Source organism: Cavia porcellus, unplaced genomic scaffold (assembly GCF_034190915.1).
Source record: "Cavia porcellus strain 051 isolate PalLab524CR breed Dunkin Hartley unplaced genomic scaffold, mCavPor4.1 scaffold_21, whole genome shotgun sequence".
NCBI classification, from domain to species: Eukaryota; Metazoa; Chordata; class Mammalia; order Rodentia; family Caviidae; genus Cavia; species Cavia porcellus.
The window spans coordinates 24753003-24776996 of NW_026947504.1; the positions used below are offsets into that span (position 1 = coordinate 24753003).

General features: G+C 37.9%; 1 long non-coding RNA gene across 2 annotated transcripts; it reads right to left on the reverse strand.

Moving 5' to 3' along the window:
* Positions 1 to 567: 567 nt before the first annotated feature.
* On the reverse strand, positions 568 to 23551 carry LOC134472032 (uncharacterized). 2 transcript variants are annotated; one of them, XR_010041855.1, is made up of 2 exons: positions 21737 to 23551; positions 568 to 747 (listed from the first exon to the last, which is right to left on the reverse strand). It is a non-coding gene; the product is annotated as an uncharacterized LOC134472032 (long non-coding RNA). The 2 variants fall into 2 exon arrangements; XR_010041856.1 differs by lacking the exon at positions 21737 to 23551 and adding an exon at positions 4495 to 4811.
* Between the last annotated feature and the right edge of the window lie 443 nt (positions 23552 to 23994).

Here is a 23994-nt window from a genome sequence, read left to right on the forward strand (position 1 = left end):
TACCTTAGGTCAGAGTCAAACATAATGTTCTGAACCAAAGTCAACCTGGGCTACTTATTGTCTCCTGTTGTGATAGTTTTGTGAGTTTTGTGTATTTCCTTGGCTAGCCTGTAATACCTATTTATCAAATCTAGATGTTGATGCAAATATATTTTGCAGATATGGTTAGTATCTAACTCTCATTATGTCTATGCGTATCTAACTCTCATTATGTCTATGCATAGAGTTATTTCCTGTCTGCATTACTTTGTGCTCTTCTGGCCAAGAAGGGTTATTTACAAAAAAAGAAATTATTTTACCAGGATACAGAGCAATGATTCCACTGAACCAAATTTTAATCCTTCCACCAACCACTTTGAGATTCTTATGTCTCTGAATCAAAAGATCATTCAGAATCAAAAGATGCATGGATTCCATTTCTTTCCTATCCTATCATTTTCCTAAGTTCCTAATCTACCAGATATATCAGCAAATCTGATTTATTAATATACTGGCTGAGGTGATTTATCCTGATTAGCTTGGGTTGCTAGTTTTAGTAATAATGGAAATTAAAACTAAACCACAAACTCATAGTAAAAAAGTTTTAATTGGAAAGTTAGGGGAAGATAGAAAAAACTGTGTTGTTCTCTGTCTCATGTGGCTCCATCTTTCCTAGAATTCCAGCTGATCACAGGCTCAGGATAGAGGCTGCGGACTTGCAAGAAGAGTCGAATGGTTCTGGAAATGCTCTGTCTTAGTGTTCTCAACCTTGGAGGAGATGAAAGTGTGTAAATTCAATGCTAATCAATCTTGTTTTGCCAACTTTTATATGGAAATGCTTTAAATGATTAGCACGCCTATGTGCAAAGCAGATAAGAAATTTGACCCAAAGTTTTAATTTAATAAAGATACAAAATTGTCAAGTTTTGTTCTGCTTTTAGTTATCTATTGTTCATCTATACACCCAAGTGAAAAACCAGGGTCTATAACAGAAAAATGACTTCTTTGGCTCTGCTTGTTCTAGAAGAAAACACAAATCATGCTTTACTGAGTGGCAGAGAGGAGCCCTGCCTATTCCCTAACCATGCCTGTGGTTGTCTCTATGCAGTGACCGCAGGGACTACCAAGTGAAAATTGGGCTGCTACTCTACAATGGAGATGAGGAAGAGGATGCCTGGAACACAGGATCCCTGCAGGGAGTCTCTTGGCATTATCATGCCCTGTCATTGGAAGAGGTTTAAAGAAGTTCCCAAAGAGGAGAGAACTTCAACTCATCGTTAGAATAAGTTTACTGACTCCTACCCCAGGAAATCATTATTATAAATAGTAAGAGGCACTGAAAAGTTTTATTTAGGAAAGAAAGTACACATTCAGAGCAGAGTGTACGTGTACAAGAATGAGGGTCATGTCAGGCATGGTGTTGCACACCTGTAATCCCAGCACTTGTGGGGCTGAGGCAGGAGAATCACTGCAAGTTCCAGACCAGCTTGGGCTACAAAGTGAAGTCAATGCCAGCCTGAACTGCACAGTGAGAACTTCACTTAAAAAGACAAAAAAACCAAAAGAATGAGACTTATTTTAGTCTTGGGCTGAGTATATTTATGGAGATTGGGAGTAGAAATCCATGGAGCTTGTGAATTTATAAAAAGGTGGCCTTCAAGTTACAGATGAAAGGAGAGGGATGACAGCCCATTCACCAGTGGTAGCCACCACAGGGGTGACAGCAGTAGCCCATTCACAAGAAAAAGCTCATTTGATAAGCAAAAGTGGGTATTCTATTCACAGGTGGAATAAGCTTATTTATAGGTAGCAGGGAAAGGCCAAGGCCCATGACAGGTAAAAGGGGATGTCCAACTCTTATTATGTTCCTAAGGAACTAGATTATTTACTGAAGCTACAATTTTTGTTAAAAGTAGAATTTAAAAACTATGTTTTCCTCGTCTTCTTTTTCCCTATCTGTATTTCTTATAGTCTATGTTAGTTGCACCAGGATAAGTCATACAACCTATGTAGTGAAAGATTGTAGTTTTAAATATAGCTAAAACTCTGAGCCCAGTGGCATAAATGTTAACTATTGCTGTGAAGAAAATTTTTTTCATTTCCCCATTTGGAATACACATGTGTGGAAAATATCTTTCCCAGTCTTATTTCCTTATCACAATCATATAAGAATATAATCAAAACATACAGTGAATGTTAGATTTTTTTTAAGAAATTATTACACTAAAAGACGCACTGTCATTAATCTCCCTCCAAATAGTCTCCCTTGCTTCATAGATGAAATAGTTTTACCCTAGAATAAATTACAGGACATTATGGTGGTGAAAGGCCAGATCGGGTATGTTTACCCTGAGGTCACTTCCTCCTTCCCCGATTGCAACTTCCTTTGTCCTTTCTCAGTGTGCACAAAGAAAATTCCAATCAACTCTTGCACGTCATCAATGCCTGCCCTAGCCACGACCCCAATCAAAGGTTACCTATACCCTACACCCCATATCCAGGGTGGAGAAAAACCCAGAGCACTCCTGGTCATGGGCTCCTCTCCGCATCCTTAGAATAAAGGCCACTTTTAGTTTTATATTCTACTCCTTTATTGCGCCAAAAAACTAGCATTATACATTTATCCCATGGTTCTTCCCACTTTCTAAAGTAGTTCTGAAAGTGTTTTAATGCATAAAAATGCGGTGAATTGCTACCAAGTGCCATCCAATGGAAAGGCATCAGGTCTCCTCGTGTATTTGATTCTGCAGATTTGTGACTCCTGGCTCAGCCCTAAAGTCAAAATGGTCATGAAAGGTAAATGTGAATCAATTCAGAACACTGAGGCAGCTGCACCAGCACAACTAAGTTATACTCACAAAGAAAACTTTCAGTTCTGCTTTGGAATGTGGCAAGAATGATGGGGTAAATGTATTTGACGTGAGGCAGATTGATAGCAGGGATTCTTTAATATAATACATTTTAAAATTATAAACATTCATCATATTATTTGATCACATCATCCTTATGAAAGACTATCTACCTTTATATCGCAATATTTAGGTTACTAAATGTCCAGTAAAAAGTAAACATCACCCAAAGACTTTGCTTCCCTTTGAGAAAAAGTTGGTACATTTATTTTTGGTTCTATGCTATATTGTGTTAAGTGGAAGTATGATTCTGGTCTTGTCCATATTTGGAGATTAGGTATGGTTTAAGTCTCAATATGTGTACCAGTTTTTCAAGTGTGGGCTGTAGATGTTTCATGTGTCATTTTGACTCTTCAAAAATATCCAATTATTTACTCAAGCACCAGTGTAGGTGGTGCTCTACGGATATTTTGTAGATGCATCAAACAGCAGTAATCAGTTGATTTTACATAAAATAAATTACACTCAATAAGTGGGCTTCATAGCTGAACTAGTTACAAATTTTAAAAATAGCTGAAATTCCTTAAAAAACAAAAAGTGAGATTTCTCAATAAAAAAAAAGAAAGAAAAAGAAAAAGAAATTGTGCCTCAGGAGTTTCCAGTCTGCCAATCTAGACCACACATGTGATATTTGCCAGACCCCATAATCAAATTTTTTAAAATAAGTCAATCAATCAATATTTTTATATTTGCATTGGAAATGCATTTATTTATATATTATATATTCCTTGGATGTGGCATGAATATGAATTTAAATTAAATATCTCTATACACATGTATGCATGCACACACACACACACACACACACACACACGCACATTCTAGATGTGGTTTCTGTTTCTTTAGAAAACCTTAATTGATATGCACCTGTAAAATACACCTCCAAAATTAAATATCTTTTTACTAGTTTTAATTTTGCCATATTTTTATTACAAAATAATACATGCTTATTTTAATGAGTTTAACAATACAGTGTTGTAGAAGTAAAATATTAAAACTTGATTTATCTTCCCTCTAATCTCACTATTTTATTGTATTCCTTTTCGTATCTTTTTCCATAAAACACACAAATGTTTATTTATGCTCATATATCTAAAATTCATTTTGTTTCATTTTTTAAAATATGGTTACAATCTATCTAATAATTGAATTTGCTTTTTATTAGGCAATATTATATATAACTTCTTGTAGTAAATATATACACAGCCTATTTTAAAATTATTGCATAGAACTCACTATTTTTACCATAACCTAACCAAGCACTTCTCTCATGATGGCCTTCTGGAAGTTTTAAGTGATTTTTACCAGTTCAAATAAAATTTTGCATGAAAATATATGCACTTTCAATTTTACCTACCCACGTTTTTGTGTCTAATCTTTAATATTTCTTTTGTGAAACAGTGTGATGGTTGGTCTTGATTATTAACATGATCGGCTTGAGACATGCCTAGGACGCTAGTACAGCACACTTCCTGGTGGATCTGGATAGGTCAAGATGGTGTGACCTTGGAGACTAAATCTGGCCTCTGGCTCCTTCCTCTGAGCTCTTTCCCTGCTTTCTATTTCCAGCACAGCAGGAAATGAGCAGCTTGGCTTCATCACTTACCTCTGCCATGGTGTTCTGCCTCCTCACAGACTCACAGCAACAGAACTAGTCGGGCGTGTGTGAAACCCACTGTGAGCCAAATAAGACATTTCCTCTGTCAGTTGTGTATGTTAAGTATTTTGTTCCAGCAACAGAAAAACTGACCAATATAAAGACTATGAGTGTTAAAAATTTTCAGTTTACATTGATAATTTCCTTTTATAAAAGTTGTAGCAATTCTTTGTTCTTGCCAATATCTTCACCAATACTGCATAATCATTTTCATCACAACATGTAAGAAACTGAATCTAATTTATATTTTATTTTAAATTTTCTTTTTTTTTTTATTTAAGAGGAAAAAGAGAAAAACACAAAACAAAACAAAGCAGTGTAAGGTTACATATAATACAGAACTACAAAAAAAAGCATAACAGTAAGAAATCACCTGTTAATAGATTACATATTATCATCTTGGAAATAGTTGCTCAAATCACAGTATCAAAGAATACAAAGTAGACATTCAAACAGAGAGACTACAAACAGCTGTGTTCAATGATCCAAAAACATTAATATAGTCAGCTATTCAACATCCCTATACACACTTGCTGTTATATCCGTTAGAGCTCTTTTTTCCCCTTCCTCTCTTTTTACAACAAAATTTACACATTTTAGATTTTATTACTCCTTAGTTCTTATTACTTTTGGGGGGGGAGAATAAAGTCAAATATGGCAGAACAAAGCTGTCAGTGAAAACCAAGGATAGACTTAGCACATGATGTAGAACAGAGTATACGGTTATTAACAATAGTTATCAACGTTGTCTCGTTTCCTTAAAAAGATTTGTCTATCTCATTAGATATTATAAAGTTGGACAAAACAGTAGAGAACAAGACCAATAAAACTTAGACATTGTAAACATTACAGGACTTCCAAAGGAGACAATAGTCAAACCAGAATGGGCATCTTAGTGAATCTTACTGCCTTCAAAGTAGTTGCCTATACTCTCGGACCTGATACTATCCCACAGAATGGAACAGAGTCTAATCAGTCAAAACAAGATCGTGGGAGCATTACAGGACTTCAAAACAAGTTAATAGGAAATCGAAAAGAGTTACTATTATATATCCTAATTTTTTAAATTTTTCCCTTAATTAAAATAAACATAAGAAATAACTAAATAATTTTTTTAAAGAATAATAGTTACCATAGTGTCTGTCTTTTTCCTTGAGATATTTGGATAAAACTTCATATACTATAGCTTCAAATATTTCCATATCAAGAAGCCCGGAATAAAGCCTTTCTAATTAATAAGTGAAAATTTTATAAGGCTTCAAGGCCACATAATGGGGAATCATGATTGCCACATATTTTCATATATTTGAATCATTACTTACATTAGGGAAACTATTCGGTATTCATACATGCGAGATTGATTTATTTCACTTATGAGTATGGTCTCAAGCTGCGCCCATTTATTGATAAATATCTCAATGTGATCCTTCTTTATAGCTGAATAATATTCCATTGTATAGAAATACCACAACTTTTTTATCCATTCCTCAGTTGATGGACACTTGGGTTGTTTCCAAGATCTGGCGATTACAAATTGTGCTGCTATAAACATAGGTGCACATAAATCACTGTGGTATGATGCTTTCAGTTCTTCTGGGAATATGCCTAGAAGTGGAATAGCTGGAATAAATGGGATTTCCAATCCCAACTTTTTGAGAAACCTCCAGACAGACCTCCACAAAGGCTGTACCAGTCTACACTCCCACCAACAGTGCAGGAGAGTTCCTTTTTCCCCACATCCTCTCCAGCATTTGTTGTTGTTGGTTTTCTTGATCCTGGCCATTCTTTCAGGAGTGAGATGGAATCTCAGTGTGGTTTTAATTTGCATTTCTCTGATGACCAATGATGATGAGCATGTTTTCATATATTTATTTGCCATTTGCATTTCTTCACCTGAGAATTGCGTATTCATCTCAGATGCCCATTTTTGGATTGGATCTTTGAATTTTGGAGGTCTGAGTTTTTTTAATTCTTTATATGTTTTAGACAAGAGTCCCTTGTCTGAGAGAGAGTTCACTAAAATCTTTTCCCAGTTTGTGGGTTTTCTTTTCACTATGCTGGAGATTTCTTTTGACATGCAGAAACTTTTTAATAAGATGTGGTCCCAGTTATTGATTCTGGGAAGTGTTTCCCGTGCGGTTTGAGTCCTGTTCATGAATTCTCTACCTACTCCTATGTCTCCAAGGTTTCTACCCACTTTGTCTTCCAATAGATTTAGTGTTTCTGTTTTAATATTCAGATCTTTGACCCATTTAGATTTTAATTTAGTACATGGTGATAGACATGGGTCTAGCTTTAGTTTTCGGCAAATGGAGAGCCAGTTTTTCCAGCACCATTTATTAAGGAGACTGTCGTTCTTCCAGTGAACCTGCTTGGCTCCTTTATCAAAGATAAGGTGGTTGAGTGTGTTTGTAGTTGTGGTTGTATCTTCTAATCTATTCCATTGATCTTCGCCTCTGTTTTGATTCCAATACCATGTTGATTTTACTACTGTTGCTTTGTAGTATAACTTCAAGTCAGGGATTGTGATGCCTCCTGCTTTGCCTTTGCTGCTTAGAATTGCCTTTGCGATTCTAGGTCTCTTCTGGTTCCAGATGAAATTTAGGAGTGATTTCTCTAGATCTATAAGGTATGTTGATGGTATTTCTATTGGGATTCCATTGAATCTGTATAAGAGTTTTGGGAGAATGGCCATCTTCACAATGTTTGTTCTTCCTATCCATGAGCAAGGGATGTCTTTCCATTTTCTGAGATCATCTTCAATTTCCTTTTTCAGTGTATTATAGTTTTCACTGTATAAGTCTTTCACTTCTTTCGTAAGAGTAATTCCTAAATATTTCATTTTTTTGCTTGCTAATGTGAATAGTCCAGTTTCTCTTATTTCCCTCTCTGTAATTTTGTTGTTCGTGTATAGGAATGCTATTGATTTCTGAGTATTGATTTTGTATCCAGCCACATTACTGAATTTATTTATTGTATCTAAGAGTATTTCAATGGAGTTTAGGGGGTCTCCTATGTAGAGTATCATGTCATCTGCAAACAATGATAACTTAACTTCTTCTTTTCCTATCTTTACCCCTTTTATTTCTCTTTCTTGCCTAATTGCTCTGGCTAGTACTTCCAGTACTATATTAAATAGGAGTGGTGATAAAGGACATCCTTGTCTTGTGCCTGATTTTAAAGTAAAGGCTTTCAATTTTTGGCCATTTAGAATGATGCTGGCTGTTGGTTTGTCATAAATGGCCTTTATTATATTGAGGTAAAGACCATCTATTCCAATTTTCTGTAGAGTTTTTATCATGAATAAATGTTGGACCTTATCGAAGGCTTTTTCTGCATCTATAGAAATGATCATGTGATTCTTATTTTTGGCTTTATTGATATGGTGGATTACATTTATTGATTTGCGTATGTTGAACCATCCTTGCATTCCTGGGATGAATCCCACTTGGTCATGGTGTATAATCTTCTTGATGATTTGCTGGATCCTATTTGCCAATATTTTATTGAGGATTTTTGCATCTGTGTTCATTAGGGAGATCGGTCTATAGTTCTCTTTTTTAGTTGGGTCTTTCTCAGGTTTTGGTACTAGAGTAATATTTGCTTCCAGGAACGACTTAGGAAGGATTGCTTCCCTTTCAATTTCATTGAACAGTTTGAGGAGTGTCGGCATTAGGTCTTCTTTGTATTTCTTGTAGAATTCTGCAGTGAATCCATCTGGGCCTGGGCTCTTCTTGGTGGGTAAGGACTTAATTACATTTTCAATTTCAGTAACAGAGATTGTGTTATTCAACAGTTTTACATCCTCTTGATCTAGCTTTGGCACTTCATATGCTTCTAAGAATCTGTCTATTTCTTCTGTGTTATCAAACTTCTGAGAGTAGAGGTTTTTGAAGTAGGTGTTGATGATCTTCTGTATTTCTATTGGGTCTGTAGTGATTTCTCCTTTTTCATTTCTTATTGCATGAATTTGAGCTTTTTCTTCCCTTTTTTTAATAAGGTTGGCTAGCGGCTTATCAATTTTATTTATTCTTTCAAAGAACCAACTCTTTGATTTGTTGATTCTTTGGATTCTTTGATTCGTTTATTCTTTGGATTGTTTTCTTAGTCTCTATTGCATTGATTTCTGCTCTGATTTTTATAATTTCCTGTCTTCTTTTGGCTTTGGGCTTGACTTGCTCTTCTTTTTCTAGCTGTTTGAGGTGTAGCATCAAGTTATTTATTTGTATTCGTTCTGTTTTCCTGATGTGGGAACTCAGTGCAATAAATTTTCCTCTCAGGACGGCTTTCATTGCATCCCACAGGTTCCGGTAAGTTGTATCTGTATTTTCATTTTCTTTTAGGTATTGTTTGATTTCTTCTTTAATTTCCTCTGTGACCCACTGGTTACTCAAGAGTGTGTTATTCAGTTTCCATGTGTTTGTGGGATTTTTGCAGTATCTTTTATCATTAATTTCTAATTTCAGAGCGCTATGATCCGATAACATGCAAGGGATGATTTCAGCTCTTTTGCACTTGTTTAAATATGTTCTGTGAGCTAATATATGGTCTATTTTAGAAAATGATCCATGTACTGCTGAGAAGAATGTGTATTCTGATGTTGTTGGGTGGAACATCCTGTATATGTCTATCAAACCCATTTGTTCACAGGTATGATTCAGTTCTGTTATTTCTTTGCTCATTTTCTGTCTGGTTGATCTGTCCCTTGGTGTCAATGGCGTATTAAGGTCTCCTGTTACAATTGTGTTACTGATAATTTGAGTTTTCATTTCTGTTAATAATTGTTTTATATAACTTGGTGCTCTGGAGTTTGGTGCGTATATATTTAAGATAGTTATCTCTTCCTCTTGGAGTTTTCCCCTTACAAGTATGTAGTGACCTTCTTTGTCCTTTATGGTCATTGTTGGTTTAAAGTTCACGTTGTCTGCAAACAGAATGGCTACTCCTGCCTTTTTCTGGATTCCTGCTGCATGAAGAATTGTTTTCCATCCTTTGACTTTCAGTCTGTGAGTATCCTTCTGGGTTAGATGGGTTTCCTGTAAACAGCATATGGTTGGATTTTGTTTCTTGATCCATTCTGCTAGTCTGTTTCTTTTGATTGGTGCATTGAGACCATTTACATTAATGGTTATTACTGTTAAATGCTGGTTAATTGTAGGAATGTTATCTCTCTGCTGTTGCATCTTTATCTTTCTGTTCTGTTTAATTATTTGCTTTGCTTAGTGGTTTTTTCCTTTGTGTATCTAAACTGTCTTTCAATATTTTTTGCAGGGTTGGTTTGGTGTTCATGAAGTTCTTCAGCTGTTCTTTGTCATGGAAGTATCGTATTGCACCATCTATTTTGAATGATAGTTTTGCAGGATATATCAGTCTTGGTTGGAAATCATTTTGCTTTAGGATCTGGAATATTTCACTCCATGCTCTTCTTGACTTTATCGTTTGTGCTGAGAAGTCTGCTGTGATTCTGATAGGTTTTCCTTTATAAGTGATCTGTCTTTTCTCTCTGACAGCTTTTAGTAATCTATTCTTGTGTTGGATTTCTGGGATGGTGATTATTATATGTCTGGGTGTAGTTTTATTTTGGTTATGAGTGTTTGGAGTTCTATATGCTTCACTGATCTTGATGTCAGTTTCTGATCTCATGCTTGGGAAATTTTCAGCTATTACTTCTCTAAATATCCGCTTGACATCCTTTATGTTGTCTCCCTCTCTTTCATTAATCCCTATCATTCTTATGTTATTCTTCTTTGCATCGTCTTGCAGTTGTTGAATTGTTGTTTCCTGATTCCTTGTTATTTTCAAAAGATCTTTCCTTTCCTGTTCACTAGCTGCAATCATGTCTTCAAGGTCTGAAATTCTATCTTCACTTTCATTAAGGCGGTTTTTACAACTTTCAGTGGAGTTTTTTATTTCCTGTATATCTCTGTGCATCTGCATTATGTATTCTGTTTGTTTCTTATATTGCTCATCTAGGGATTCTATCTTTTTGTTTAGTTCCTCCAATTTTTTATCTGTGTTTTCTTTAGATATATTTAGAATCTCTTTCATTTCTTTTATCATTTCTTCTTTTATCTGGGAGATTATTTCGAGTTTGAATTTCTTTAAAGCTTCCTGGAGTTGTTTGTCAACTTCAGTAGCTATTATGTCCGATATATGAGATGGATGGGATATATTTTCTTCTATATACATTGCTCCTAGGGTTTCCTGAGATGGGCTGGAGGTTTGAGGTTGTAATTTGGTCTTTCGTTTTGTCATTTTGTATATTTCTGTGTTTCAAGTGTTATTTGAAAGCTTCCTCAGGATCTGTTGAAAATCCCCTTCTATGCTTGGAGCTACTGAGCCTCTGACACCGCACTACCCCAAGCCATTGGGCCTGCAGAACCAGTGTCCCTCCTCTGCCTGCTCAGAACTCCGCAGTTCCAGACAAGCTGGGCCTCAGGGACACTGTGCGCCCACCTGCCCCTTGGAAGATCCACAGCTCTTCAATTGCAGCCGGGTTAGGGTGCTCTCCACAGGCCACAGTGCCTCAGGAGCCTGTGATCCCTCCCTGCTTGCAGAGATATCCACAGTCCTCTAGGCAAAGGAAGGGACTTCTGCAGGCACTCCAGATCCGCCCAGCTCCTCCTCTGCAGGCAGATGGCTAGGCGCGGCTGGGCTCGGGGGTTAGTGTAGGCCCGCCCATCCTTCAGGAGCTCAGCAGACTTCCAAGTGTAGCCGGGGGGGGGGGGGAGGCTGTAGTGGCCTCTAACCCACTGCTCCACTTCACTGCACCCAGAAGCCTGGGGGGTCCGGAACAGTCTGAGATTTGGGCAGACTGTGCTGGGCACTCACCACAGGCTGAGGTGCCTCAGGAAGCTGCGATGCCTCCCTGCTTGCAGAAGTATTCAGTCCTTCAGACAAAGGAACGGGCTTCTGCAGGGACTCCGGATCCGCCCAGCTCCTCCTCTGCAGGAGATGGCTAGGTGCGGCTGGGCTCGGGGGTTAGTGTAGGCCCGCCCATCCGTCAGGAGCTCAGCAGACTTCCAAGTGTAGCCGGGGGGGATGGGGAGGCAGCTGTAGTGGCCTCTAACCCACTGTTCCACTTCTCTGCACCCAGAAGCCTGGGGGGTCCGGAACAGTCTGAGATTTGGGCAGACTGTGCTGGGCACTCACCACAGGCTGAGGTGCCTCAGGAAGCTGTGATGCCTCTCTGCTTGCAGAAGTATTCAGTCCTTCAGACAAAGGAACGGGCTTCTGCAGGGACTCCGGATCCGCCCAGCTCCTCCTCTCTAAATTTTCATACTATTAAAATGGTTGACCATATCTGACAAGATCCGGCATGTTTGGGTGGTGTGGCCATAGATTGCCTGGCCATATTTTCATATGGCTGAGACACTGGACATTTGCTTCTTCATTTCATTTGCCTATTTTTCTATAGCATGATATTTTTTTTTCTTTTAAAAGAAAGCGACTTCCAAGTGATTTTAATCTTTTCTGAACATGGACTTTGAGTCTCTCCACAGCCTCCATAACAGTGGGTCACTCAATGTTTAAATACATCACTGCAATTTAATTGCATAGACACTGTCCCCTCACACCTAGTGAGAAAAGAGAAGGCAGGCAGTGGTGTGGTACACTTTGGAATTACAGTCAGTGTGGAACAACCAAAGAAATTCTAAGGAAAAATCATCTTGTCAACTTCTTCAAACCAGAAATTATTTATGCTGCAATATAGACCTAATGCCCAGCTTGCAGAATTGTGAAATTTTCCAATTTGGTGTTGCTCCAGGTTAAAAAGCATAGCAGCTGAAATATGTGAATTGGAATCATTTGCCATCAGTTCCTAATATAATGACTGATTTCCCACTCTGGATGCAACGAGCTGCAGGCACTGGGTTTGAACCAGGTCCAGGTGGACGAGGGCCAGACATAATAAATTTAAGGCAGCTATTGCACAACTCCCGACAGAACTGTGCAAATAATGTAGCTGAAGTGCTTTCTCTATGCTGTGTAACCCAACCTGTTTGCTAACCTGATTAATTTCTTGCCCTTTTCTGTAGTATTCATAGTTAGGAAAGACTCTAAAAGGTGACCGAAACCATAATAGAAGTTGTCAAGTATTACATCCAAAATATTGTACTCTTTACTTTTAGTTTAGAAAAACAAATTTCAACTGTCCTCATGAAGCTAGTATATAATAATTACTCATCGGTGCTATCCTCCTTTTGCTAATGCCTCTAACATCATCAGTACATAAATGCAATCTAGGAGTTGGTGGTTATTCTAAATTTATGTTGTGTTCTGTAGAGCTCTGTAGAGCTCTCTGTCTCTCTCTCTTTCTCTCTCTTTCTCTCTCTTTCCACCTCCCCCCTCTCTTTCCTCCCTCCCCAACTTTGCTTCCCCTCTCCTCCCTCTCCCCTGCTTTTTCTGGGCTTATTAAAAACTAGCTAAATTAATGCCAAAGAAGCTTTAGTTGCACTTACTTCCAATTAGGCCACTGCAGTGCAGCATGTCTCATAGGTATATGCCTGTTGTCCTCAGGGATTAAATTTTCATGTGCCCCCCATCCTACTTTTGTTTCTTTTTCCAAAGGAAGCCTGTAACACAGGAGCATCTGAACAACAACACTAAGACACAATTGACTCAAGGTTGCCTTAACTCCAGTTTTAGTCTTTACAGAAATGAAAGTGTTGGTGTTGTCCCAGTTCCAGTGAAAAAGTCATTTTAAGAAAGCATGCAAAGTTTCACCCAAGTCACCTGAAACTCAGACTTGTCAAAAGGAACTAATGTGTGAAGTATGTAGATACAATGTTTTTCTAAGTGGAAATGTTAAGAGGTAATTTCTATGCTATTCATTTTTCCTTGTAAATTTGTTTCCAACTGCAAACTAGGAACAATAGACTAGTTTGATAATTGGCAAATAAATCCTAAGGTATGACTTGGGAGCCAAATTGGCAAAAACACAGGTTTTGGTGCATTGCAAATCTGGGGTAATGAGTGTCTGAGAAACTCAAGTAAGGATTGCATTACAAATCCTGGGAGACTTTGGCCAGGAATGGGAAGCTGAGCAAAGGGTCAGAATAGGTTTTATTAGGTAATCTACTGTCAGAGTTGAATTTTCCTTTTGTTTTTGAGATTTTGATTTCTAAATGATTCCTCAGAGAAAGTAACTTAGTTTAAATGGGATTTGGACAGGTTCAGCTCTAGGAATTAGTAACCAATTTGCTTTTAACGGTCATATTTCATGTTACACTTAATAGGAATCACATGTTTCTAGCTGGTCTTTTCTATAAATTGATGTTGGCTTACAAGGAAGAAAAAAATCAAATAATAAACCACCATGATACTTAAGAGATTGTATCCATAAATCATGTATAGCTATAACATCAGTGTTTGTTTAAGGATACAATTATGTAGCGTGCTGTAAAATGTGTGTGTGTGTGTGTGTGTGTGTGTGTGTGTGTGTGTGTGTGTGTGATTCATGTCTAAAAATATTCTTTTTGGGCAGCAGTCTAGTTGCTGGCCTGTTGACCTAAAGAAAAACATCTGGCAATTAAATGGAAAAAATTGTAGGGTTAATTGATAGGAGAAAACTAATAGGATCCCGGCTGTGCTTGAGATCAGGATGTGACCTCTGAGATATCATGGACTGGAAACTGGAAAACATTTTATAACTTGTACTTGAAAAAAATATTTGAAGCGGCACCACATGCCATAGTTAATCAGTGTCAAAATGTACTGCTCTGTGTCATTGAAAAACAAGCAAGAGGCATATGAATTGGAAATAAGTTTGCTCCATCGTTAGAGCCTGAATTACATCCACAGTAAATACATGTGTTGAAATCCCCACTACCAATGTGATTGTATTTGTAGATAAACATTTTAAGGAAATAATCAAGGCTCAGTGAGAACAAAGGGCGGAGTTCTCATCCAGTATGACAGTACAATTGCTGTCACCGTAAGAAGAGAAAGTAACCTCTCTCTCTTCTCCCCTTCGCTCTCTCTCTCTCTCTCTCTCTCTCTCTCTGTCTCTCTCTCTCTCTTTCTCTTTTTGGCTCTCTCTCTCTTCTCCCTCTCTCCAGGGACATAGAGCAAAGGTCTTATGAGGACACAATGAAAATTTAACATTTTACAAGCCAGAGTGAGAGCCCATAATAGAAAGTTAACTGGGCAACATCCTGACCTCAGACCTCTGGCCTTCAAAATAGTGACAGAACAAATTCCTGCTGTTCAAGACACTTAGTCTTTGATATTTGCCATGGAAACCATAGTTAATATAACCTTTCTGCCTGAAAATAAGGTGGAAGAGAGCATGACTGTATCAAATATTGGGGTGTCTGTGTGCAAAAGAAGCCATGTTGAGTTTCTGGATTACCTGGAGATACACACATCTCCAACAGCTGGCTAGGAACTTTCTAGAAGTACCCAACACAGTCACAAAGCTCATCAGAATGAGTGGAGTAGGTAGCTGTTGTTCTGAGATGGCCACATTACTCCTTCCTTTATCTCCAACGCCCACAGCTTTCCCATCAGAAAGGATCTCGATGATAAAACCCTGCACATCAGGCTCCATGCTGAGTACATGGCTCAGATGGACTGCAGCCCTGGATAGAATGATTTCATTTGTGGTCAGCATGGGGCAGTCACGTCCACTTAGTGCTACCTCCACAGCACTGCAAACACTATCAAAGACACACACACTTCCTGATTGCTTTAATAAGATGACAATAAGCAAATCTGGTACTTCTGCTGTCATTTCTAAGAGAATTAACTTAAAACATAGGAAGTCCAAAGAGAAAGTTATACTTTGATAGCACTTTCAAAGAAGTAGCATCCAGCTATCTTTGGACCTAATATTGAGACTTTTCTATTAATATGACCTACAATTCAGCCCATTTTTTCATGAGTTTTCTTGAGTTGGGTTTCTGGTTCTTACAGGTCAAGGACACTCATTGTACCTAGAAATTAAAGCAGAGATTTAAAATTTCAACTTAAATCGCCTCTCTTTCTTAATTCATCTAAACTTTTATTAAACTTCTGTTAAGGCTAAATTCAAATTCTGTATTCTCTATAGGTTGCCTCTTTCTCTGGGCTCTCACCTCTTGATATGAATATTGAGGTGCCCAGTATATACAACCTTGACCTATTACTTTGTCTGTTTTGAATTTCCTGGAATTAACAATTTAAAAATCCTGAAAGATGTATAAAATATAAAGCTTTGAAAATGACCTATGAGACTATTCTGCAAAGTTTAGTGGGTTAATCTGTAGACATGATGAATGGGGGAGATTTCACAGGGTTAAAAAGTGAATCTTCAGGTTCTCTGTGAGATAAATAGCTATAAAGGAAAAACGATAGACCCAGATATTCCCAGGCTCTGCGGAAGAGTGGGGCTGAGAGAGGAATCCACATAATCAAGCCTGTGGATGTGGCTAAAACAGTGGGGGCCCTACTTTTTAGGAATACTGTTGTTTGTACTTTACTCCATGCTGTGGCATGAAAAGTGTTTCCCCAAAAATCATTCTCAGACAGACCTTATTTGGAAACAGCGTCTTTGTAGCTTTAAGTTAAGATTTAAGAAAGGTCAAATCATCATGGGTTAAGATGTAAGTCTAATGTATGGAGTTCTTATTTAAAAGAAGGAGAAGGAGAAGGAAGAGGAGGAGAAAGAGGAGGAGGAGGAGGAGGAGGAGGAGGAGGAGGAGAGAACACCAAGACCTAGGAAGTAACACAGTAGAGAAACTGTAGTGCCACAAATCAAGTTACAATGATAGAAGAAGCAAGAAAGGATTCTCCTTGTGAGAAAACATGGCTCTGCCTTGATTTCAAACTGTTGGCCTCCAGTACTGTAAGAAAATTAACTCCTGTGCATTTTAGACAATAAATTCTTGATAATTTGTTATGGCATCCATAGGAAATTAATACACTAGCATAAATATAAAATATGGGAAAGTAAGAAAACTGAAAACTCTAAGAGATGACTTTGCTAAAAACAGGAGTTGTGTCAAAGTTCATTATCAGTGGGATCAAACCTGCTATCCTCCTTGTGCAGCCTAGGTTATGCAATTAATCCTAATCAACCAGATCCTGACCAGAGTTTGTATCCTATTTCCCTTAGGAAAAGCAAGGCTTTGCTGAGCTTCTGTACTTTCTGAGCTAGAGAAAGGATTCAACAAAGGAAATATGTTGATTTTGCTACAGGAATTCTTCTGTGTGCTCTGGTATCATGACAATTTGGCCATCTGATTCATGGAGGGAGTCCAGCACCATCAAAGACACAGTATAATTTCTGTCACTTCTGAGAAAATCATCCTTGTAACACAGCAGTCATTTAGCAGGTTCATTGTAGGGCAGTGTAAATTTTCATGACCAGGGTCACCATTTATTCCAGTTTGTCTTGGACAGCCCCAATTTATACCTATATCCCAGCCTAATTACTACAGCCCTCTCCCTTTAGCTTGAAAAAGCGTCCGTTTGGAAAAGGAATCATGTAGCCATGCCATCATAGGTAGAATGACACTCTCCATAGTCCAGAAATGTGAAAACTTTTGTTTTCTTGTCAAATTCTCAAGATCACATAGATAGGATGTTTAGGAAATAGAGATTCACTGGTTTCAAGAGAATTTTGCTCAGGAGTTAGAAAGGGAAGTTTGAGAAGTATTTGTTTACCAAAGACTAGCTGGCTAGCCCTGAACTGAACCTTCCCTGCCCTTACCCTGTTCTTCCCTCCTTCTCTTTTGAAGAGAGGCAGCAGTGTCTCTCTCCAGAGGAAGGAATCTGGCTTTTTTAGCACTATGACAACTGCACAATCCATGTCTGCAGAGCAGGTGTAGGCTGGCATTCTGCCCAAGCCTGGCCAGACAGCTTCATAAATCCTGCCCTTACCGCAGCCCAAATTACTTTTCATGACACAAAGCCAAGCTGTGTTATTCACCTAATGCCCCGATTTACAGTTCCCAGGACAAAAGAACATACAGATAGAGTTTCAGGGCTCTGTTTGCCTTTGAGTTTATCTAAAGGTCAGTTTCAGGTCAAGCTCAAGAAACCTGACAAATGGTGGTGAATAAACTTGAAAATAAATTAAAAGCGAGCAGGAAACTTAAATGTTCTTTGTTCCGACGCCAAAAGAAAACCCAACTCAATTTACATTCTTTTAATATCTGAAACAAACAGCTGTTCTATTCACGGCATGCTCTCTTCAGCTCATGTGCCTGTGTGTGCAAGAGCTTACACATAAGGTACACACATGTATGTAACACATGCGGCTGCATAGTCCTCAGTTAACTGTTTGTTTTTGTGTCTTCAAAGCCTGAGTTACAAAAAAGATTACCCAGTTTATAATGAGAAAACTCTTACCCGGGAAAGTGCTTAGTGGTTCAGGAGTACTACCCAATGTCCTGCCAGGTTCCCGGGTATGATGACTTCAAGTTAGAAATTTCATACTCTGAACAAGAAAACAGACCTGAAAATGCAGGTACTTGGCTAAAGATAACTGCTTATCTGTCAGAGTGGAAGCCAAATAGATACCTCAAGAATGCTTCCTACAGTGACTGCAGAATAAAGTGCCAGAGGCCTCCACTGGTACCTAGTTTGCAAATCACTTTCTTTGTTTGACTTTGTTTCCAAGGTTGTATATCTTTCAAGCTCACTCATGTATGTGTCTCCTTAGTCTCCCTGCCCCTCCCCTCTTTCTCAACAAGCCCACTCTCAAATAATAAAATAAATGGAACATGTAATTCTGTAGCTAACACTATAGAATTAATGTTTTCTCTGAACAGGGTTAATGATTTTATGAAAGTAAATAAATGAAGCAACCAGTAAGGAGTGGATCTTTCAACATATTTTGCGCTAGTCAAGAGCACCACCAGCTGAAATGCTCCTGCAGAAAGCATAGCAGTCAGAGTTGTCCATGGCTGAGATGTTAGTGTGACAAGCTTCATCTTCTAGGCTTGTGGAAAGAGGATTTCTACAGAAAAAATCGACAGCAACAATATTCTAATTTGCCTGCTCTGGGTTATTACACATGACCTTGATATTTACTTTACAACACTAGATCTTTTTCTACAGAAAACTTCATGGTATAAATTTTTCTTCTGTTCACTCTTTCCAATCCCCTTTCATTTATTTTTCTATTCACAAGATTATAATAGCAATGATAGAAATGTCACGAAGTGAAGTAAGCCATTTCTGAAGAGTAAACACTTATCTAACCAACTTTTAAAATAGATTTTTAGACTACAGCTTCCCTTGCTATGAATTTACAGGACAAGATTTTTTCTAAAGTCTAAATCAAGTTGGTCTTACCAATTTCAAGTTTCTGAATGTAAAGTGTAGCGCATGGAATGTTTCAGTGCTTGATTTGATAAATCAAGCTATCATGGCTCTTGGACAGTACTTGGACAATTGTGGTAAAAGGAGTTTGTTGAATGAGTGATTTAGAAGACAGGAATTCTGTGGCACCGTTAGTGTACACACTCTCTCTGCTCACGTCTCTCATCTCTCTCTCCCCCACACATGGAGACTACTGCAAGGCCCTTCAGCTTTCTTCCTGATTTGCAAATGGTGAAAGCTAGGAAATATGATTTCATTCTCCCAGATCAGCCTTTGGCCAGTAGCGCATGGGACTTGGGGGATAAGTACTCCAGTAGGGATAACTGAAATACATTTTACACTGGCCTCCAAGGGTCCCTGGAAGACTGCTGTCCCACTGCTACAGCGGTAACTTGCACAGTAGCATGTCCTTTAGTGGCATCTTTGCTTCTCTATATCTCAGCTTCTCAAAAAGCATTTCCTGGGCGTCCTCACAAAGCTGTACTTGAGCCCTTTTCTGGGGCCAGGATCTAGACAATCCTAACTTAAGGAAGTCCATTGTGATGGTAATAGTGAAAAGGCAGGCGAGATCTTAGGGATCTGTGACTTGATCTGAACAGCAGTCCCCTTAGGTGATATGGAAATAGCCCAGAGGATGGTGCCCTATAATGCCCAAGGACATGCAAGTTATAGAATTCTACCTTCCAGATGCAAATGAGTGCAAAAAAAATATTTTTATTGTGTGTTTGCATACACACATATGCACATACAGATTGGGGACTGTGGACTGTGGGGAGAGAGTAGGAAGTGAAGACTTCTAGTCTTCTATTATTAGGATTATGACTGTAAAGACAAAGCATTCCATTGAGATTTGTCTGTGTGTTTGAAAAGACAGTTGAATGTTATTAATGTATTCCAGAAAGTACTGAACAGCAACTTGAAGCTTTTATCAGCTTTCCTTTGCTCTCATTTCTAAAGCAAAAATGCCTTCCCTCCAAATACTCTATTAAAAGAACATATGAAATTAATGAAACATATCATTACTTTTACAATGGCCAAATTGTAGATTTGTCACAGTACAGAGACAGAAACTCATTAAGCCATTGTGCTCCTGCTTCATGGTTTATAGTGTCTTAAAAGAAAAAGAATTTTCCAAACCTACCAAACCTTCTTTTTTCTATTATCTCCCTGCAACTTCTTTTATTGCTTGAGCTGCAATTCATTACTTATCTATCCATGCCCGTAGTATTGGTAGAACAGAAATTAAGAGTAGCTGTGGCTGAAAAATGAGAATCTCAATTTAGGGCTGCGATTTTCACGGTGTATTTGTGCACTGCGATCGAATTGACAAGCCCTTGCATCCTTTGAAAGCAGATGAGTACAGCAGCATTCTTTATCAGCCCGTCAACCCCGTTGCCTCATATCTTTCAGGGAAACTGTAAATTATTTATCCCATTGGGTTTGGGCATTTTAGCAAATGTCACCATGATCGCAATGTGAAGCCGAGCTGTCCGCTCAGTCACTCTCTACATTACACTGAACAGTGCTGTATCTTTTGAGGAGATACAGTGAATTCAGGAAAGAATGATAGGAGAAACTGTGTGAATCAAAGGAGAATTGGTCAATTCTCTTTTCACACTCTCCCCACAAACCATCTGAAAGAATATAAAAACCTCTCACAGCTATGCAAACAAATGTTGTTTAGCTGAATTTTATTATCAAATTTTGTTTGTGTTTCAGAAATTTTAGCAGAGGAACCATCTCATATAAATTATTTTTAAATGTTTACAACTCTTCAGTTGAAAATAAACAAATGTTTTTAAAAAACCACTTTATACAAATTATTATAAAAACATCTTTTAGGCTTTCATTGTGGAACTTTGTATTTCTTGTCTAAGAAATGACCAATTGAGAGAAAAATATATTTCCTTTAGCCCTTTACCCAATTCTCGTGGAGCGTTTTCAGTTGTTTTTTTTTTTTTAATCAGTTGGAGTTCTACAAGGAAACAGAGCCAATTGTACAAACATAAGTGGAGAAAGACATGAGTATGTTTATAATTATCTGTTTAATTATACAATAGATGTACAATAATCATACTGTACAGATGCATTCATAATTGGGAGACAGATTTTAAGCAATTGATTTGCATGATTTGTGGGGCTGGCAAGTCAGAAAACCGAGTAAATGGTGACAGGCTGGAAATATACAAAATATTTCTGTGTTATATTCTTGAGGAAAAGTTCCTTCTTTTCTCAGAAACCTCAGTCTTTGTTTTTAAGATCTTCAGTTGCTTACTTGAGGATCACACATTAGAGAAGATAATCTGCCTTACTCGAAAGTCAACTGATGTAAATATTTTTGTTAATCACATCCACAAATGTCCTCACAGCTACATTTGGACTAATACAATGTCAAGCAACCAGACCATAGCCTAGTGAAGTCAAAATACAAAGTCTATCATCACAGCCCCCAACAGCAAAGCACCATTTAGGGCCTTATATTGCATTAGAAAGAACATAGTATTCTAAGAGAGAGAGGAGGGAGAGAGGCAGAGAGAGAGAGAGAGAGAGACAGACAAACAGACAGACAGATAGAGAAAGGAAAGAGAGAGAGAGAGAGAGAGAGAGAGAGAGAGAGAGAGAGAGAGAGGAACTTGAATTCAGAATCCTTGTTTGCTACTTCACTGAATGCTCTTGGACAAGCTAAAACTTTATGAATCTCACTTTCCTTATTTATTTATAAACCATGTTAGTTAATTAATATTCTTTTCATCCCAAAATACAGAACATTTAATCAAGTCTAGTTCAAGAAATCAAAGGAGGGACATACCATCTGAAACATGAAAGATTTTGGCGCTGGACTGAATTTAGGGTTCAGTGTGACCTCATGTGTCTTACTTACCAGCTTTTGATGCCCTGTGATGGCTCCATTCCATTCAGGTTTTCTTCTGGTGGTGGCAGGCCACTTATAGGATGTTCAATGTATGATTTTTAGATTAAAGATTACTTTGTAATTCTGCAACGTTCTACCAGTTACCATCTGCTTCCTGTGACCAAGGATATGAAGAGTCTCACTGTAGCTGAGCTCGCACATCTGCTGTATTTACTGGAGCCTGAGATGCATACAGTGTATTCAGATATAGAGAGTAAGAAATGGATCCATCCTCAATCAGAATCGGAGCCTGCTGATACAGAAAAGAGAAAAATTACCAGAGAGGCAATACATGACTACTGCACGATAGTTTTAGTATTCAACTTGCAAGGCTGGTTCATTGAAGTTCAGTCTACTCTAGGCAATGTATTCTGATTTCTCTAGGTTGCTACCTGGCCACCTGCTCTCAGGCATTGGAGCAGTGTGTTAGGACAAGAATGGAATACGTAATTAAGAAAAACGTATCAGACACTTTAGGGGATTTGTCTTACTTAGTCTTACTAAAGATGGTCAACATCATCTTAGTAATGTCAGTTTTGTGTAATCGAACTGATTGGAATTGAAGTATTGGTAATTTGGAGGAACTAAAAAGAATAATTTTTATTTGAAATTGAAAGGAAGGAGTTCCAAGCAGTAAAAAAATGAGCCACAATGGAAACTTTGAAAGATTCTATAATTAACTTATCTTCTACAAGATAATTAAAAACAATTAATGAGACAGATGCGCTCCTGGAGTGAACTTATACACAACACCCATTCCTCTTCCCAGTCTATTTTATTCTTTTAGTTCTGCCCAACTTTTTCCTTTTTATCTTCCCCTAGCTTCATTTACAGCATTTTGCTTTATAGTCTATTTCCAATGATGCTCTTGGACTTACAAAATGCTTCCTGTGGTTGTGATTTCACTCAACTTTGTCTCAACGCAAAATGAAGTGTGTGACTGTGCATGTGTGTAGGTACTACAATGGTACTGATCTGGAAATATTGAAATGGATCTATTAGCAGTATTATTTTATTATGCAGCGGACTGAGACTGTAGAACAGGATATTCTCATGAATCCACTGTGTCAGTCTAAGTTCCCAGAAAAACTATAGGCCTAATTTTGATTGAGATTTAGTTGGGTGAGTGTTACTGTTAATGTAAAACAAAGCATGTCAAACATTTGCAATTGCATGTAATAGGAAACAATGAAGAAATCAGCTTCACAAGAGAGGGGGGAAAAAGAAAGGCAGGATGGCAAAAGATAGATAATTACTAGGAAAGGTTCAATGGGACCTTTCTCTCCTTCTTTCCTTCTATCTTTTCTCTCTTGCTTGTTTGATTTTTTCTTTCCTTTTCTTTTCTCCTCTTTCTTTCTTGTGCTAATATTCCAATTTAAGGTCTTACAAATGCTGACCAAGCACCTTACCACCCAACTATATCCCCAGGTCTGATCACAAAAATTCTTCCCTGAAGTATTTCTGAATATTTTTTCTAATCTGCTTTTTTCTGCACAGTCTGAGAGTTGTAAATATTTGCATATTCAACTATTTTTCTCTGTCATGTCAGCAATCTGGTAATATAATTAAGGATCTTGCTGAATCACCTTTAATGGGTGTGGAAGAAAAATACACTAAAATATTGGCTTGAAAAAACCCTAGTTGTAGAAAAATATTTAGAGATATATCACATTTTGATTCTCCTAACTTTAGAAGGATTCCACATGGAAGACAAAAAGCATTATTCAACCAAAGAACTGTATAGATTCTATAAAAGTAGTGTTTGCTTTCTCATCTACATCTTGAATTATGTGCAAACCATGATTAAATTGAATTATGATTTTGACCCTTACAATGGTAGTCTACTAACAAGCACCTCCAATGCTTTCTACCTTTCTCTCTCTGTCTCTCTCTCTCTCTGTCTCTCTCTCTCTGTCTCTCTCTCTCTCTCTCTCTCTCTCTCTCTCTCTCTCTCTCCTTGAACTAAGAGTTGAAACCAAGACCTTGCATCTGCCAGGCAGGTGTTTATGCCACGGAGCTATATCCCCAGCCATGCAAGACATCCATGCTGTAATTGGGCACTATTCTGAACATGAGCCAACTTGGCCATGACAACTTTAACTGGGGAAAATCATAGGGCCTAGTATGCTGATAATAACTGAATTTTACTCCTGGCTATAATTGCTATCAAGATAGAAAGACAGAGTCTTTTATATCAATCATAATATATTTATGGAGTGTCAATTAAT